Source organism: Anabrus simplex, chromosome 4 (assembly GCF_040414725.1).
Source record: "Anabrus simplex isolate iqAnaSimp1 chromosome 4, ASM4041472v1, whole genome shotgun sequence".
Classification (NCBI taxonomy): domain Eukaryota; kingdom Metazoa; phylum Arthropoda; class Insecta; order Orthoptera; family Tettigoniidae; genus Anabrus; species Anabrus simplex.
In genome coordinates this window covers 144993100-145008823 of record NC_090268.1, presented here as the reverse complement: position 1 = coordinate 145008823, position 15724 = coordinate 144993100, and the positions used below count along the sequence as shown (strand labels likewise).

Sequence of the window (15724 nt, the reverse complement as noted above, 5' to 3'; positions counted from 1 at the left end):
CTCGAGGATGTTAATCGTACAGCGGACGGTTTCCATTGTTAAATACGCAAGGAAAGCTTGGGTGAAGAGGCATATGTCGCAAACTAGCAGCATAGGACAGAAGCATTTGCTGGCGCCTAATCCCGCCGTGGTGGATGCTGTTCACTTTCGCAAGGATGCTGATCCATATTCTACACTGCCGTAGTCTAACCTGGATAATGTATGTGCCCTACAAAATCGTAAGAGCACCGTGCGGTCAGTCCCCTACCCCCCCCCCCAAATTATTGCTGCTAAGAACAAGATATTCAACTGCTTGGTGCATTGCAGTTTCAACTGCCAAACATGTAGCTCCCACGATAATTTGCTATCGAAAAGGAGCCCAAGAAGTCGGTAAGTGTCAACTAAGGGAAGAGCAATATTTCCTAAATAAAACTCAGGATGCGGATGAAGAGTGCGCTGCCGGGGAAAGTGGAAGCTTGCTGTTGCCGTTGAAAACATAAAGCCATGTTCTAAAATCCACCCTTCCATTCTCCCAATAGAATGCTGTAATTGTCGCTCTGCGACTGCCATTTATCCGAGCTATAATGCTAAAATGCTATAGTGACGGTATTATTGCTGAACCAACAGCAGCGACAATACCGTTTATGGCAACCGCAAACAGAGTGACACTAAGGAACGGTCATTGTGGGACTGCATTTTCTTGAACGTGGTATTGCGAATATGCCCTCCCAACTCGGACACGGAATAGACGAAGGGACAACAAATTCACAATAAATGGGCAAGTTACTTCGGAATTTCCAGTGACGAAGGACTGAAAGGATAAGATATCGCCATGTGGTGTCATATACCACTTCTAAGTCGACAACTAGAAGAACGACATTTCCTAAATAAAATCAGGATGGGGGTGAAGAGTACGTTGATGACAAAAGTGGACAACAGAGGTCTTTGCGGCAGAAAACCGAAAGCCATGTTCTAAGGTCCACTGCTCCACCCACCTAACAGCTTGCTGGAATTGTCGCTCTGCAGCCGCCATACTGCAAGAGCTATACAGCAGAGCAAAATCGTCCACATAACGCGATGGCAATCGCGAACAGAGTGACATTAAGGACCGATCCCTGTGGGACTCCATTTCCTTGAACGTGGTATTGCGAATATGTCCTCCCTACTCGGACATGGAATAGACGGAGGGACAAAAAATTCGCAATAGATACCGGCAAGTTAACTCGGAATCTGCATTGATGCAGGACTGAAAGGATACCATATCGCCATGTGGTGTCATAGGCCTTTTCTAAGTCAAAGGAAACAGCTACAAAGTGCTGTTTGTGGACAAACGCATCCTGGATAGAGCTCTCCAGACGTACCAAGCGGTCAGTGGTGGATCGAGCGGCTCGAAATCCACATTGGTACTCGGAATGACTCCTAGATTTTCCAGACACCACACCACACCACCATCCTCTCAAATAGCTTACACAGGCAGTTTGTAAGACAAATCGGTCTGTAACTTCCTGCATACTTAGGATCTATATCTGGCTTGTGGACAGGAATGACTATGCCCTCTCGCCACTGAGCCGGAAAATCACCCTCTATCCAGATTCGGTTGAACACACGAAGGAGATATAGTAGACAATCATCACTAAGTTGTTTCAACATCTGGTTATTGATGTTGTCCGGTCCAGGAGACGTGTCCATGCAAAGCGCTAAGGCGCTGCGGAGTTCCCACTCCGTAAAGGGCAGGTTGTAGTCTTCTGAAGCACGAGTTGTAAAACGTTTTTAGCTAGGAGCTTTACGTCACAGCGACACAGATAGGTCTTATGGCGACGATGTGACAGGGAAGGCCTAGGAGTTGGAAGGAAGCGACCGTGGCCTTAATTAAGGTACAGACCTAGCATTCGCCTGGTGTGAAAATGGGAAACCACGGAAAACCATCCTCAGGGCGGCCGATAGTGGGATTCGAACCTACTATCTCCCGGATGCAAGCTCACAGCCGCGCGCCTCTACGCGCACGCCCAACTCGCCCGGTAGTTACAAAACTAAGGTGACGACGTTCTGCCTCCCACTTCAGAACGAGAAAATCAGGACGGTAATTTCCGTAACCAGACACATCCGCGAAGTGAGTAGCTAGATTATCAGCAATCGTGAGAGAGTCAGTGGCGACACTGCCTGCAATAGAAATTCCCGGTACAAGAGATGATCCTTGGATACACAAAATCCGTCGAAGCTTAGTCCACACTTGAGATCATGGAGTATGTGATGTCACAGACGACACATATCTCTCCTATGAAGCCTTCTTACTTTGGCGAATACGAACTCGCGCCTTAGCGCGGAGTATCTTAAACGTTACCAAGTTGGCCGCAGTAGGCTGCCTACGGTAACGTTTGTGAGCACGACGGCGTTCTTTGATAGCTGCTGCTATTTCATCCAGCTCTGTTACTAATGTTTCCAGCTCCGTTCCCCGGGGGCAAGGCGTCTCAGAGCCCCATATGGGGTGATGAGCGTTAAAATCTCCCAATCTATAAGATCAGCGACATCATTTATGTTCAGATGCTGGCCTGGTGGAAAATAAACATTACACACTGTTGCTATGACAGGCAGTGGAACGCGAAAGGCTACAGCCTCAAGCGGGGTTCATACTGGAACCCCATCGCTGTAGGTATCTGAACGTACAAAAATGCCTACGCCACCAGAAGCCCTGTGAGCATAGCATCGTTCTGTCGAGTATAGTCTGAAATTTCTCAAGACCGTATGATGACCAGGTCTGAAGTAGGTCTCCTGAATACAGACTATACTCGCTGCGTACTTACTAATGAGCTGACGAAACTCAGCAAGATGCCTGTCATAACCGTTACAATTCCACTGTAACAGTGCCATAGTGTGGACTATAAAAGGAGTGTTAGGCTATGAGCGACAAAATGCTCGCAAGCCTAAACACTATCAAAATCAACATCCGTACATGTAGAGGACAGCGCGACATCCATCGCGTCATCAACAGACGATGATGATGATGCTTGTTGTTTTAAGGGGCCTAACATCGAAGGTAATCGGCCCCTAATGGAACGTGATGGACGACATGATACATGATATTTAAAATTTTAAATTGTATCCACTGACAAGAGTTTAAAAAATATGGTGATGAAAATATGAGTATGAGATTAAAACAGCAGTGGATCTAATTCGCAATGACTTATTTCTAATAAAATAAGAGAAAATACAGGGAGAAAAGGAATAAGGCATTGCCTGGTGGTGCATATATATATATATATTTCATTTACATTAGACGTTGAAATAACACATTAAAATACACAACACAAACTAAAATGAAGTCAATAGGATAAAAGCGCAATTGAAACAAATACACGAAGACAAAGGACATCACTAGACACGGTAAAACAGACCACTATCCCTCATAAACCGGATGACGAGGTCTGCTGACTGCTCGTCAACTCGCAAGATAAGGGAGATTGTACTCGGAAGGTTAAGACTACGGCGCAGATCGACCAGGTCCACACACTCCGTAAGGATGTGTACCACGGTAAGATGGTCGCCGCAGGTACACACCGGAGGGGGATCTCCTTTCAGTACATGGGAGTGCGTCAAGATACATTGGCCGATCCGATGGCGACATAATACCACGGCTTCCCTCCGCGAAGCCCGAAGGGAAGTCCGCCATACCTTCGTAGTTCCTTTTATCGCTCTCAGCTTATTGGGAAGTGGAATGACCTGCCACTCCACCTCTCAATAAAATGTCACCAGATGTCTCAGCTGAGAGCGAATATCACTTGCTGGAACCTTGAAAGGCAACTGGGGCACTGTAACTGCCTCCTTGGCAGCCTGATCAGCTAACTGGATTCCCTCTATGCCCATGTGGCTGGGGAGCCACACAAACGTGATTCTGGTGCCGGCATCCGAACACCCGGCCAGCAGGTCCTGCATCCGCAGCACCAGAGGGTGCCGAGGGAAACAGGTATCAATAGACTGGAGCGAGCTCAAGGAGTCAGTACACACAAGATAGTGTCGGCGCACATTGTACAGTGCGTACCGCAGAGCTCCACAGATACCATAATGCTCTGCTGTGTACACACTACAGGTTTCCGGGAAAGCAAAAAGAAACCGACCATTTCCGACAACGAACGCACAGCCCACCTTCGTATCTGTCCTTGAACCATCCGTGTAGACGACAACTGAACCTGGATAGCGGCCAACAACGGACAGGTAGAGCCTCCGATAAATCGAAGGGTCCGTGTCTCCTTTCGGGCCAGTGTGCAAATCGAGGATGATTTCAGGTCGTCGTACAACCCACGGAGGTACCCCACTTGGTTGTCTGACAAGGCAAGGAACCGAAGGTACGTCAAACAATTCATAACTGCTATCCAAGTGTATCCCAACCGGCAGCGTCGCAGGAGGACAAGCAGCGTACAACAAACGGTTGCCATTGTTGAACACACAGGGATAGCTTGGATGAAGTGGCATCTGACGCAAATTTGCAGCATACGTAAGTAGCAGTTGCTGGCGCCTCAGGTGTAAAGGCGGCACACCAGATTCAGCGAGCAGGCTAGCGATGGGGCTTGTTCGAACCCCACTGTGGTGGATACTGTTCAGCTTCGCAAGAACGCTTGGCCTTGCGGAGCCATATGCTGCACTGCCGTAGTCTAACCGGGATACAATGTGTGCCCGATAGAATCGCAGGAGCACCGTGCGATCCGCTCCCAATTAGTGCTGCTAAGAAACTTCAAGAGATTAAGCCTCTTGGTGCATTGCACTTTTAGCTGCCGCACGTGTGGCTCCCACGATAATTTACTATCGAAAAGGAGCCCAAGAAATCGGTAAGTGTCAACAACGGGAAGAACGACATTTCCTAAATAAAGCTCCGGATGTGGGTGAAGAGTACGGTGACGACAAAAGTGGACAACAGAGGTCTTGGCGGCAGAAAACGGAAAACCATGTTCTATGGTCCACTGCTCCACCCTCCTAATAGCTCGTTGTAATTGTCGCTCTGCGACTGCCATATTACGCGAGCTATAGTGCAGAGCAAAATCATCTACATATAGCGACGGTATAACTGCTGGGCCAGCTGCAGAAACAACACCGTTTATGGCAATCGCGAACAGAGTGACACTAAGGACCGATCCCTGTGGAACTCCATTTTCCTGAATATCGTATTGCGAATATGTCCTCCCTACTCGGACACGGAATAAACGGAGAGAGAAGAAATTCGCAATAAACGGCGGCAAGTTACCTCGGAATCTCCATTGATGCAGGAATGAAAAGGTACCATATCGCCATGTGGTGTCAAAGGCATTCTCTAAATCAAAGAAAACAGCTACAAAGTGCTGTTTGCGGAGAAACGCATCCTGGATAGAGCTCTCCAGGCGTACCAAGTGGCCAGTGGCAGATCGAGCGGCTCGAAATCCACATTGGTACTCGGACAAGAGTCCTTGTTTCTCCAGACACCACACTAGTTGGCGATTAACCATCCTCTCAAAGAGCTTACACAGGCATTTCGTAAGGCTAATCGGTCTGTAACTTCCTGCATACTTAGGATCTTTGTCAGGCTTGAGGACACGAATGGATGTTGTCCGGTCCAGGAAACGTGTCCTTGCAAAGCGTTAGGGCGCTGCGGAGTTCCCACTCCGTAAAGGGCGCGTTGAAGTCCTCTGAAGCTTGAGAGGCAAAACTAAGGTGATGACGTTCCGCCTCACGCTTCAGAGCGAGGAAATCAGGATGGTAATTGACGGAGCCAGATACATCCGCGAAATGACTAGCGAGATGGTCAGCAATCACGAGGGGTTAGTGACGATATTGCCTGCAATGGAAATTCCCGGTACAGCAGGTGATCCTTGAATATCCGAAATCCGTCGAAGCTTAGTCCACACTTGGGATGATGGAGTATGTGACGTCATAGACGACACACATCTCTCCCATGAAGCCTTCTTACTTTGGCGAATAAGAACTCCGCCTTAGCGCGGAGTTTCTTAAATGTTAATAAGTTGACCGCAGTAGGTGGTCTACGGTAACGCTTATGAGCGCGACGGCGTTCTTTGATGGCTGCTGCTATTTCATCGTTCCACCACGGAACGAGTTTTCGGCGAGGAGTCCCCGAGTAGAACGGAATGGACTCCTCGGCAGCAGCAAGAATAACTTGGGTGACGTAAGTTATTTCCTCGCCGACGGTCCGCCTGATATCATCGTTAAAGGCAGCTAACGATGAGTACTTTGGCCAATCAGCATGTTTCAAAATCCATCGAGGGGGAGCCTCTACGGATTTTTGGTTCATCAAAGTAAGAATGATGGGAAAATGGTCACTGTCACATAGATCATCGTTTGTATGCCACCGAAACAGTGGAACCAACGTTCGGCTGCATAGACTTACGTCTATGCGAGAATATGTGCCGTAACGTACACTAAAGTGAGTTGTTCCCCGTGTTCAAAATACAAAAATCCAGCTCTGTTACTAATGTTTCCAGCTCTCTCCCCCTGGGACAAGGCGTCTCAGAGCCCCATATAGGGTGATGGGCGTTAAAATGTCCCAATAAATGGAAGGGAGGTGCAAGCTGATTGATAAGATCAGTGACATCAGTTATGCTAAGAGCGTGACCTGGTGGAAAATACACATTACACACTGTTGTTATGACAGGCAGCGGAACGCGAACAGCTACAGCCTCGATGGGAGTTCTTAATGAAACCTCTTCGCTGTAGGTATCAGTTCGTACAAAAATGCCAACACCACCGGAAGCCCGATGAGCATAGTACCGTTCTGTCGAGTATAGTCTGAAATTTCTCAAGACCGTATGATGACCAGGTCTGAAGTTGGTCTCCTGAATACAGACTATACTCTCTGCGTACTCACTAATGAGCTGACGTAACTCAGCAAGATGCCTGTCATAACCGTTACAAATCGACTGTAACAGTGCCATAGTGTGGACTATAAAGGGAGTGTTAGGTTATGAGCGACAAAATGCTCGTAAGCCTAAACACTATCTACTTCTACATCCGTAGATGTAGAGGACAGCGCGACATCCATCCCGTCATCAAAAGATGGCAGGGGTGCCGCCCAGAACTTCGACGCTTTTCGGGCGCGAGGGGGTCCCCTACGAGGAGAGCGCGCAGGTTTGGGTGCAGGAGTGCCTCCTGGCGCAGACTCATACACCCCAGATGGAGGCATGATTTCTCCTTCGCAGGGGAAGTCCGAGAGCGCTCGGCACGAGCACTCTTCTTCCCCTTCTTTTTTCTAGTTTAGAGGGGCTTGGAGATGGTTTCCCAGCCCTGGTCGACGATGCCGCCTCCGCCGGCTGAGGCATGACTTTCGTAGATCTCCTAGGGGAGGGGGGAGACTTAGTCTTCCCCTCACCCTTGCTGTGCCGGCTGGGAACTACCAGCCTGCACAGACTTCTGGTTGGTCGAAGGTGGGGTGGTACCCCCTTCGAGCTTTGACTATTTGCGACGTTGCTGGGAGCAGCAACAGTCGCCTTGGGCGCAACGGTCTGCACAGGTGTCGATGTTGTAAATGACGAACCTGGAAGACTCTGAGCAATCAAGCTATAGTCAAGTGTACGGGCAGGTGTATTCGAAGAATTAAACTTACAGTGCGCTCCCTGGTAGGAAAGACCATCCAGGGTCTTGATCTCCTGGACCTTCTTCACACTCAGGTATGTCGGACAATTCCGATCCCGAGGAGAATGGAGACCGGAGCAGTTAGTGCACTTGTATGGGGTTGTGCACTCTTCCGCGCCGTGAGCTACTCGTCCACATGTACTACATACAGCCTGATTCGAACAGCGAGATACCATATGTCCGAATCGCTGGCATTGATAGCATCGCATAGGAGGCGGGATGTACGGCCTCACATCGCAACGATAAGTTGTTACCTTGACTTTCTCTGGTAACACTGACAACTTGAAAGAGACAATGAAGGCACCAGTGGCAACGTCTTCACCGTTGACCTTGCGCGTAATGCGCTGGACGTGTGTCACGCCACGGTTCTTCATGTCTTCCATCAACTCGTCGTCAGTGTTCAAAATAAGGTCGCGGTGAAAGATGACTCCGCGAACCAAGTTCAAGGACTTATGCTCCTCCACTTTGACGGGGATTTCGCCAAAGTGCTCGCACTTAAGCAACTGATCAGCTTGCAGTGCTGTACGAGTCTTTAGAAGCAAACTACCGTTGCGCATTTTCTTAAGTTCCTCCATTTCGCCGTAGACGCCTTCAATGTGCCTACTAAACAGGATCGACTTCACCAGCTTAAAATCGTGCCCATCGGTTCTGGTAGTGACCAGATACCTAGGGAAGCTGGATCCCATTCCTTCACGCTGCGCCTGTTCCCAGGGAGTTGAACCTCTCAGGGAAGCAAAAGTTAAAGACTTAGGTGGGGGACTACCTTGAGAGAGCCGACTTCGTTTGCAAGCCATGCCCGATAGCTTCCTCCCCGAATGCCACCCTCTCCGATCAGGGGTCTCTGTAGCCGAACCAAGCAGCCAAGGCAATACCCACCTGGTCGTAGCAGATACTGCCCGGGGTCCGATGTTGGACGATGCCTAATACGAGATGACTGAGGCAATGAGCACTAGGACTCCCTTCCTCCATTCACCCGCAATAGCATGTACCCCATAGCGTGTACAGAGCACTAAAAATAAGAGAAATAAATACAAATAATTAATATGTGCTTCTGGCCTTCGGCTGTGCCGGGACCTGTGTTGTCAGGCGGATTCTACTGCCAAGGTACATGCCACTCCCACCACGCAATGTTCCTGGGTAGACAGTTGCGGGCTTTTGGGCGTAATCACACACGTAAGAGGCCCATCTCCGGGCAGTACGCACATCAAAATTTTGAAATGGTCTACATCTGACCCTCGGAAAAATAATAAAAATAAAGAGGGGATTATGGCCACATGACCCTTTAAGTCGCCTTCTACGAGAGGCAGGGATTACCTGTGAATGTACTCGACCACTCCCATCCACAGGAGGTCCATAACATTATACCAAATCGCAATCCATGTCCGCGGCTAGGTCGCCCCTGTTAGTCGACTCATACGACAGGCAGGGGGTACCGCGGGTGTATTGTACATGTGCGTCTCCCACCCGCAGGGGGTAGTGTGTTTGGTCCGCGAGAGGTATTTTATTTCCCTCAAGTCCGCCGTCAAGCCGGTTAGGACCCCCTTATCCGCCACCTGGGACGCGCCATGTCGGAGTATCACCTCTCCCCTTGCTGCGCCAGCGTAGTAGGTTCGTGGTAAGTCGCCTGTTACGACAGGCAAAAATTACCTGTGAATGTGTTCTCAATCTCCAACCCACAGGGCGTCCTATTCACAATTGCATCGCCGCAGTCCAGTTCCTTGCCACGTTCGCCCATTTTAGTAGCTTGTTCGACAGGCAAGGGATACCGTGGGTGTATTCTAGACCTCCAGCAGTAGTGAGGGAGCACCGAACTAATGCGTAATTCCACCATCATCAAGTACGACCAACAATATTGCTCGGTTCTTGAGGCAGAGTGAATGGGAGGTGCACGAGAAGGTTAATTACATATCTACAGAAGACTCCTTACTGCGGGTAGACATCATAGCCATCCATAGAAAGGATGGTTCATGAGGCAATGATATTATATCGCACCACTCATTTTGAAAGGTAATCAACTCAGGCTGAGGACGTTTATAATTATAAACAAGCCATTTATGAAACATGTATATTGTACCCTTCTTCGAATTACGAAATTAATTGTGATCAATGGGTCATTAGAGGTCTTGTATTAGGAGTCGGAAGTCCCTTGTCAAAATACACAGAAAAGTCAAAAATTCCATTCCATGAAGTTGAATATCTATTGACAGAATTAATTAGGGGCCAGCTACAAATTGTTCATTGTCATTCATTCGTTACAGTCAGTGATTCTAACTATACTCCTATTGTATATATACATTCAAAATGTATGCAAACATATTATGAATTTATTCAGGATCAACTGTTCAACCTCACTGTAGGACGGACGATTCATTTATTTGATACATCTTAGTAGAGAACGCCTGAAGTACTCCATGTCTAGTTTGAAATCATTTTTGCTTCAGGCAGTAAATAGTTAGTTCATTCAACAACCACAATTTGAATAGTGAGTTGATACGCAGAGAATAAGATGCTCTCTTTTTTTCAGGTTTGTGACAATGGAAGATTGCATGCGCTATTGCTCACATAACGTCACGACCGAAGGACCACATTGATAACGGTGAGTTTATTCATATTAATAATTTCAGTCATTCATTAAACATGATGGTGATGACTAATGATTGTAGTTCGGTTCCTTGGCTGAATAGTCGGCATACTGATGATGATGATGATGATGATGATGCTTGTTATTTAAAGGGGCATAACATCGAAGGTCATCGGGCCCTAACGGAACGAGATGGACGACATGATAGTTAAAATTTTAAAATATATCCACTGACTAGAGTTTAAAAAAACTGTGATGAAGAAAAATGTGTATGAGATTAAAACAATCAGTGGATCTGATTCGTAATGCCTTCTTTCTAACAAAATAAGAGAAAATACAAGTAACAAACGTATAAGGCATTGCCTGAACGTACAAATATAAGTCACGTTGATGATGATGATGATGATGCTTGTTGTTTAAAGGGGCCTAACATCGAGGTCATCGGCCCCTAATGGTACGAAATGAAATGACAACAAAAAATCAAAATCATCCACTGACCAAAATAAAAAAATCGTCAGGAAGAAGGAATGGATGGACATGAACCAAAAACAAAAAATCAACAAAAAACGAGCAAACAAAAAAGGAGTGGATACAGCTCAAAAAAGATCATAGATAATTCATTACTGACCAAGGGCCCACTCATGAAGCACAATCCTGAATCGAGGATGCTTGATGTCTAAAGGGGTCCAAAATCCATGTCAAACGCCCCTCAGAATGGTATATGTCGCGAGTAAAGTAGAAACATGGTATTTCTCAAGCTGCGGTACTAATCAAAGGTAGCGTAAACTCACGGTGTTCCAAACATTGAGGTACTACTCGCAAGTATTGTACATCGTAAAGGTAACGCAGACCTATGGTGTTTCTCACAAAATGGCGCCACACATAGCCAACGCAAACCGACGAGGTTGCTCACCTAGGTGTACTAATCACGGGCGCCGGCATTCCCGTGGTGTTCCTCACATAGTGGGTACTAATCATTGGCAACGCAGACCTACGGTGTCGCTCGCGTAGTGGTACAACTCACAGGCTACGCCCAGACGCGTGGTGTCGCTCACACGGGTACAACTCATAGGCAACGCCCAGACCTGTGGTGTTGCACACACGGGCACGACTCACGGGTACTGGAAACCCACACTGAACCCCACTCGAGTGCTACGAATCACAAAAATATGGAGTACCTAGCAGAGTGGTACTACTCGCAAGTAAAAGCGACCGATGGTGTTCCGCGCGTGATGGTACTAATCAAAAGTAGTTTCATGGTTCTAATCCTATCATCCCTTGGTCGCCCCTTTTAGTCACCTCTCACGACAGGCAGGCGATACCGTGGGTGTATTATTCGTCTGCCTCCCCCACCCACAGGGGGGGGTGTGTTTGATCCGCGAGAGGTATTTTATTTCCCTTAAGTCCGCCGGCAAGCCGGTTAGGACCCCCCTATCCGCCACCTGGGACGCGCCACGTGGGAGTATCACCTCTCCTCCTGCTCCGCCTGCGTAGCAGGTTCGTGGACATAATTGATTACTGACAAAGGGACCACACATAAAGCACAATGATGCTTGACGTCTAAAGGGGTGCAAAATCCATGTCTAAGGCCCCACAGAATGGTACATGTCGCGAGTAAAGTAGAACCATGGTATTTGTCATGGTGGGGTACTAATCAAAAGTAGCGAAACTCACGGTTTTCCACACAAGACGGTACTACTCAGAAGTATTGTACTTCGTACAGGTAACGCAGACCTATGGTGTTTCTCACACAATGGCGCCACTCACAGCCAACGCAAACCAATGAGTTTCCTCACCTAGGTGTACTAGGCACGGATGCCGGTCCCACGGCTCCGTGGTGTTCCTCACAGAGTGGATACTAATCAAAGGCAAAGCAGACCCACGGTGTCGCTCATATAGTGGTACAACTCACAGGCTACGCCCAGTCCCGCGGTGTTGCTCACATGGGTAAAACGCACTGGTACTGGAAACCCACAAGGGAACCAACTCTCTGCTGCTACTAATCACAAACACATTTCGTACCGAACGAAGTGGTACAACACGCAAGTACAGGCAACCCATGGTGTTCCCCGCGTGATAGCACGAATCAAAAGCAGTTTCATGATTCCAATTTAATCATCCCTTGGTCACCCCTTTTAGTCGCCTATCACGACAGGCAGGGGATACCGTAGGTGGATTATTCGTCTTTGTCCCCCACCCACAGGGGGTAAAGAGGGAGAGAAGAAGAAAGAAGGGATCCGTCACTTCGAAAGATGAAGTAACGGACGAAGAAAGGCAAGGGCCACGAAGGGCGTGAAAATGAAAGAACCCCTCGGTCTCGAATGCTCTAATACCGTCGGGGTCGGATAAGAACAAGAGTTGACCAAGGCAGGTCGGACAGGATAGACGAAAGTGAGGAGCCTGGCACAAGTGGAAGCAATGGCAGGACTCAGCTAAGGGCCCCGTGGTCGCCAATCCACATTCCCAAGTTGAGAGCCCCTTTGGCACTTTTTAGTCGCCTCTTACGACAGGCAGGGGATACCGTGGGTGTATTCTTCATCTGCGTCCCCCATCCACAGGGGGTATGTCACGTTAGACGTTAAAACAACAAATTAAAATACACAACACAAAATAAAATGGAGTTAATGGCATAAAAGCGCAATTAACACAAATATACTAGGACAAAGGGCATTACACAGATAAAAAAAGACCACTATCCCTCATAAAACGGATGACGAGGTCTGCTGACTGCTCGTCATCTCTCAGGATCAAATAGATTGTACTCGACAGTTCTAGCCTACGGCGTAGCTCGAGGACAAGCGATGATCATGATGATGCTTGTTTTAAGGGGCCTAACATCTAGGTCATCGGCCCCTGATGGTACCAAATGAAATGACAAATCACAAAGTTTAAATCATCCACTGACCAAAATAAAAATGGCATGAAGAATGATGATGATGATGCTTGTTGTTTAAAGGGGCCTAACATCGAAGGTCATCGGCCCCTAATGGAACGAGATAAACGACATGAGAGATGATGTTAAAATTTTAAAACATATCCACTGACTAAAGTTTAAAAAAATGATGATGAAGAAAAATGAGGGTGAGATTAAAACAATCAGTGGACCTAATACGCAATGCCTAATTTTCTAATAAAATAAGAGAATATACAGGAAAACAAAAGAATAAGGCATTGCCTGGTAGTACATAATTTACGAGAGACGTTAAAATAACACATTAAAATACGCAACACAAACTAAAATGAAGTCAATGGGATAAAAGCGAAAGTGACACAAAACACACTAGGACAAAGGACAGCATCACACAAGATAAAACAGTCCACTATCCCTCATAAAGCGGACGACGAGGTCTGCTGATTGCTCGTCATCACGCAAGATAAGGGAGATAGTACTCGGAAGGTTAAGACTACGGCGCAGATCGACCAGGTCCACACACTCCGTAAGGATGGGCACCACGGTAAGATGGTCGCCGCAGGTACACACCGGACGGGGTTCTCCTTTCAAAAGATGCGAGTGAGTCAAGATACCATGGCCGATCCGAAGACGACATAATACCACGGCTTCCCTCCGCGAAGCCCGAAGGGAAGTCCTCCATACCTTCGTTGTGCCTTTTATCGCCGTCAGCTTATTGGGAAGTGGAATGGCCTGCCACTCCATCTCCCAATGGGACATAACAAGATGTCGCAGCTGGGAGCGAATATCACTTGCTGGAACCTTGAAAGGCAACGGGGGCAGTGTAACTGCCTCCTTGGCAGCTTGATCTACTAACTCGTTTCCCTCTATGCCCATGTGGCTTGGGAGCCACAGAAACGTGATTCTGGTGCCGGCATCCGAACACCCGGCCAGCAGGACCTGGATCCGCTGCACCAGAGGGTGTCGAGGGAAACAGGTATCAATAGACTGAAGCGAACTCAAGGAGTCAGTACACAGAAGGAAGTGGCGGCGCTTATTGTACAGTGCGTACCGCAGAGCCTCACAGATAGCATAGAGCTCTGCTGTGTACACACTACAGGTTGCCGGAAGAGCAAAAAGGAACCTATCATTACCAACAACGAACGCACATCCCACATTCGTATCTGTCCTTGAACCATCCGTGTAGACGACGACTGAACCTGGATAGCGGCCAACAACGGACAGGAAGAGCCTCCGATACATCGAAGGGTCCGTGTTTTCCTTTGGGCCAGTGAGCAGATCCAGGATTACTTCAGGTCGTCGTACGACCCACGGAGGTACCCCACTTGGTTGTCTGACAAGGCAAGGAACCGAAGGTACGTCAAACGATTCGGAAATGCTATCCAAGCGTATCCCAACCGGCCGCGTCGCTCGAGGACGAGCAGCGTACAGCAAACGGTTGCCATTGTTGAACATGCAAGGATAGCTTGGATGAAGTGGCATCTGTCGCAAATTGGCAGCATATGTAAGGAGAAGTTGCTGGCGCCTCAGGTGTAAAGGCGGCACACCAGACTCCGCGAGCAGGCTAGCGATGGGGCTTGTACGAAAAGCTCCCGTCGCCAACCTAACCCCGCTGTGGTGGATACTGTTCAGCTTCGCAAGAACGCTTGGTCTTGCGGAGCCATATGCTGCACTGCCGTAGTCTAACCGGGATAAAATGTGTGCCCGATAGAATCGCAGGAGCACCGTGCGGTCAGCCCCCCAAGAAGTGCTGCTAAGAAACTTAAGGATATTAAGCTTCCTAGTGCATCGCACTTTTAACTGCCGCACGTGTGGCTCCCACGATAATTTACTGTCGAAAAGGAGCCCAAGAAATCGGTAAGTGTCAACTACTGGAAGGACGACGTTGTCTAAATAAAGCTCAGGATGTGGGTGAAGAGTACGTTGACGACAAAAGTGGACAACAGAGGTCTTTGCGGCAGAAAACCGAAAGCCATGTTCTAAGGTCCACTGCACCACCCTCCTAATAGCGTGTTGTAATTGTCGCTCTGCGACTGCCATATTACGCGAGCTATAGTGCAGAGCAAAATCGTCCACATATAGCGACGGTATAACTGCTGGACCAGCAGCAGCAACAATACCGTTGATGGCAATCGCGAACAGAGTGCCACTAAGGACCGATCCCTGTGGGACTCCATTTTCTTGTACGTGGTATTGCGAATATGTCCTCCCTACTCGGACACGGAATAGACGGAGGGACAAGAAATTCGCAATAAACGCCGGCAAGTTACCTCGGAATCTCCATTGATGCAGGGCTGAAAGGATACCATATCGCCATGTGGTGTCATAAGCCTTCTGTAAGTCAAAGAAAAAAGCCACCAAGTGCTGTTTGCGGAGAAACGCATCCTGGATAGAGCTTTCCACCCGTCCCAAGTGGTCAGTGGTGGATCGAGGGGCTCGAAATTCACATTGGTACTCGGACAAGAGTCCTTGTTTCTCCAGACACCACACGAGTCGGCGATTAACCATCCTCTCAAACAGCTTACACAGGCAGTTTGTAAGGCAAATCGGTCGGTAACTTCCTGCATACTTAGGATCTTTGTCAGGCTTGAGGACAGGAATAACTATGCCCTCTCGCCACTGAGACGGAAAATCACCCTCCATCC

General features: G+C 48.1%; 1 long non-coding RNA gene across 1 annotated transcript in view; it reads left to right on the top strand.

The window, feature by feature from the left end:
* The window catches only part of LOC137500546 (uncharacterized), a 78090-nt gene that overhangs the window by 44269 nt on the left and 18097 nt on the right, over nt 1-15724 (top strand). Inside the window, exon 3 of the long non-coding RNA XR_011018084.1 lies at nt 10112-10183. This is a non-coding gene — a long non-coding RNA (uncharacterized lncRNA). The remainder of the gene's footprint in view (nt 1-10111; nt 10184-15724) is intronic.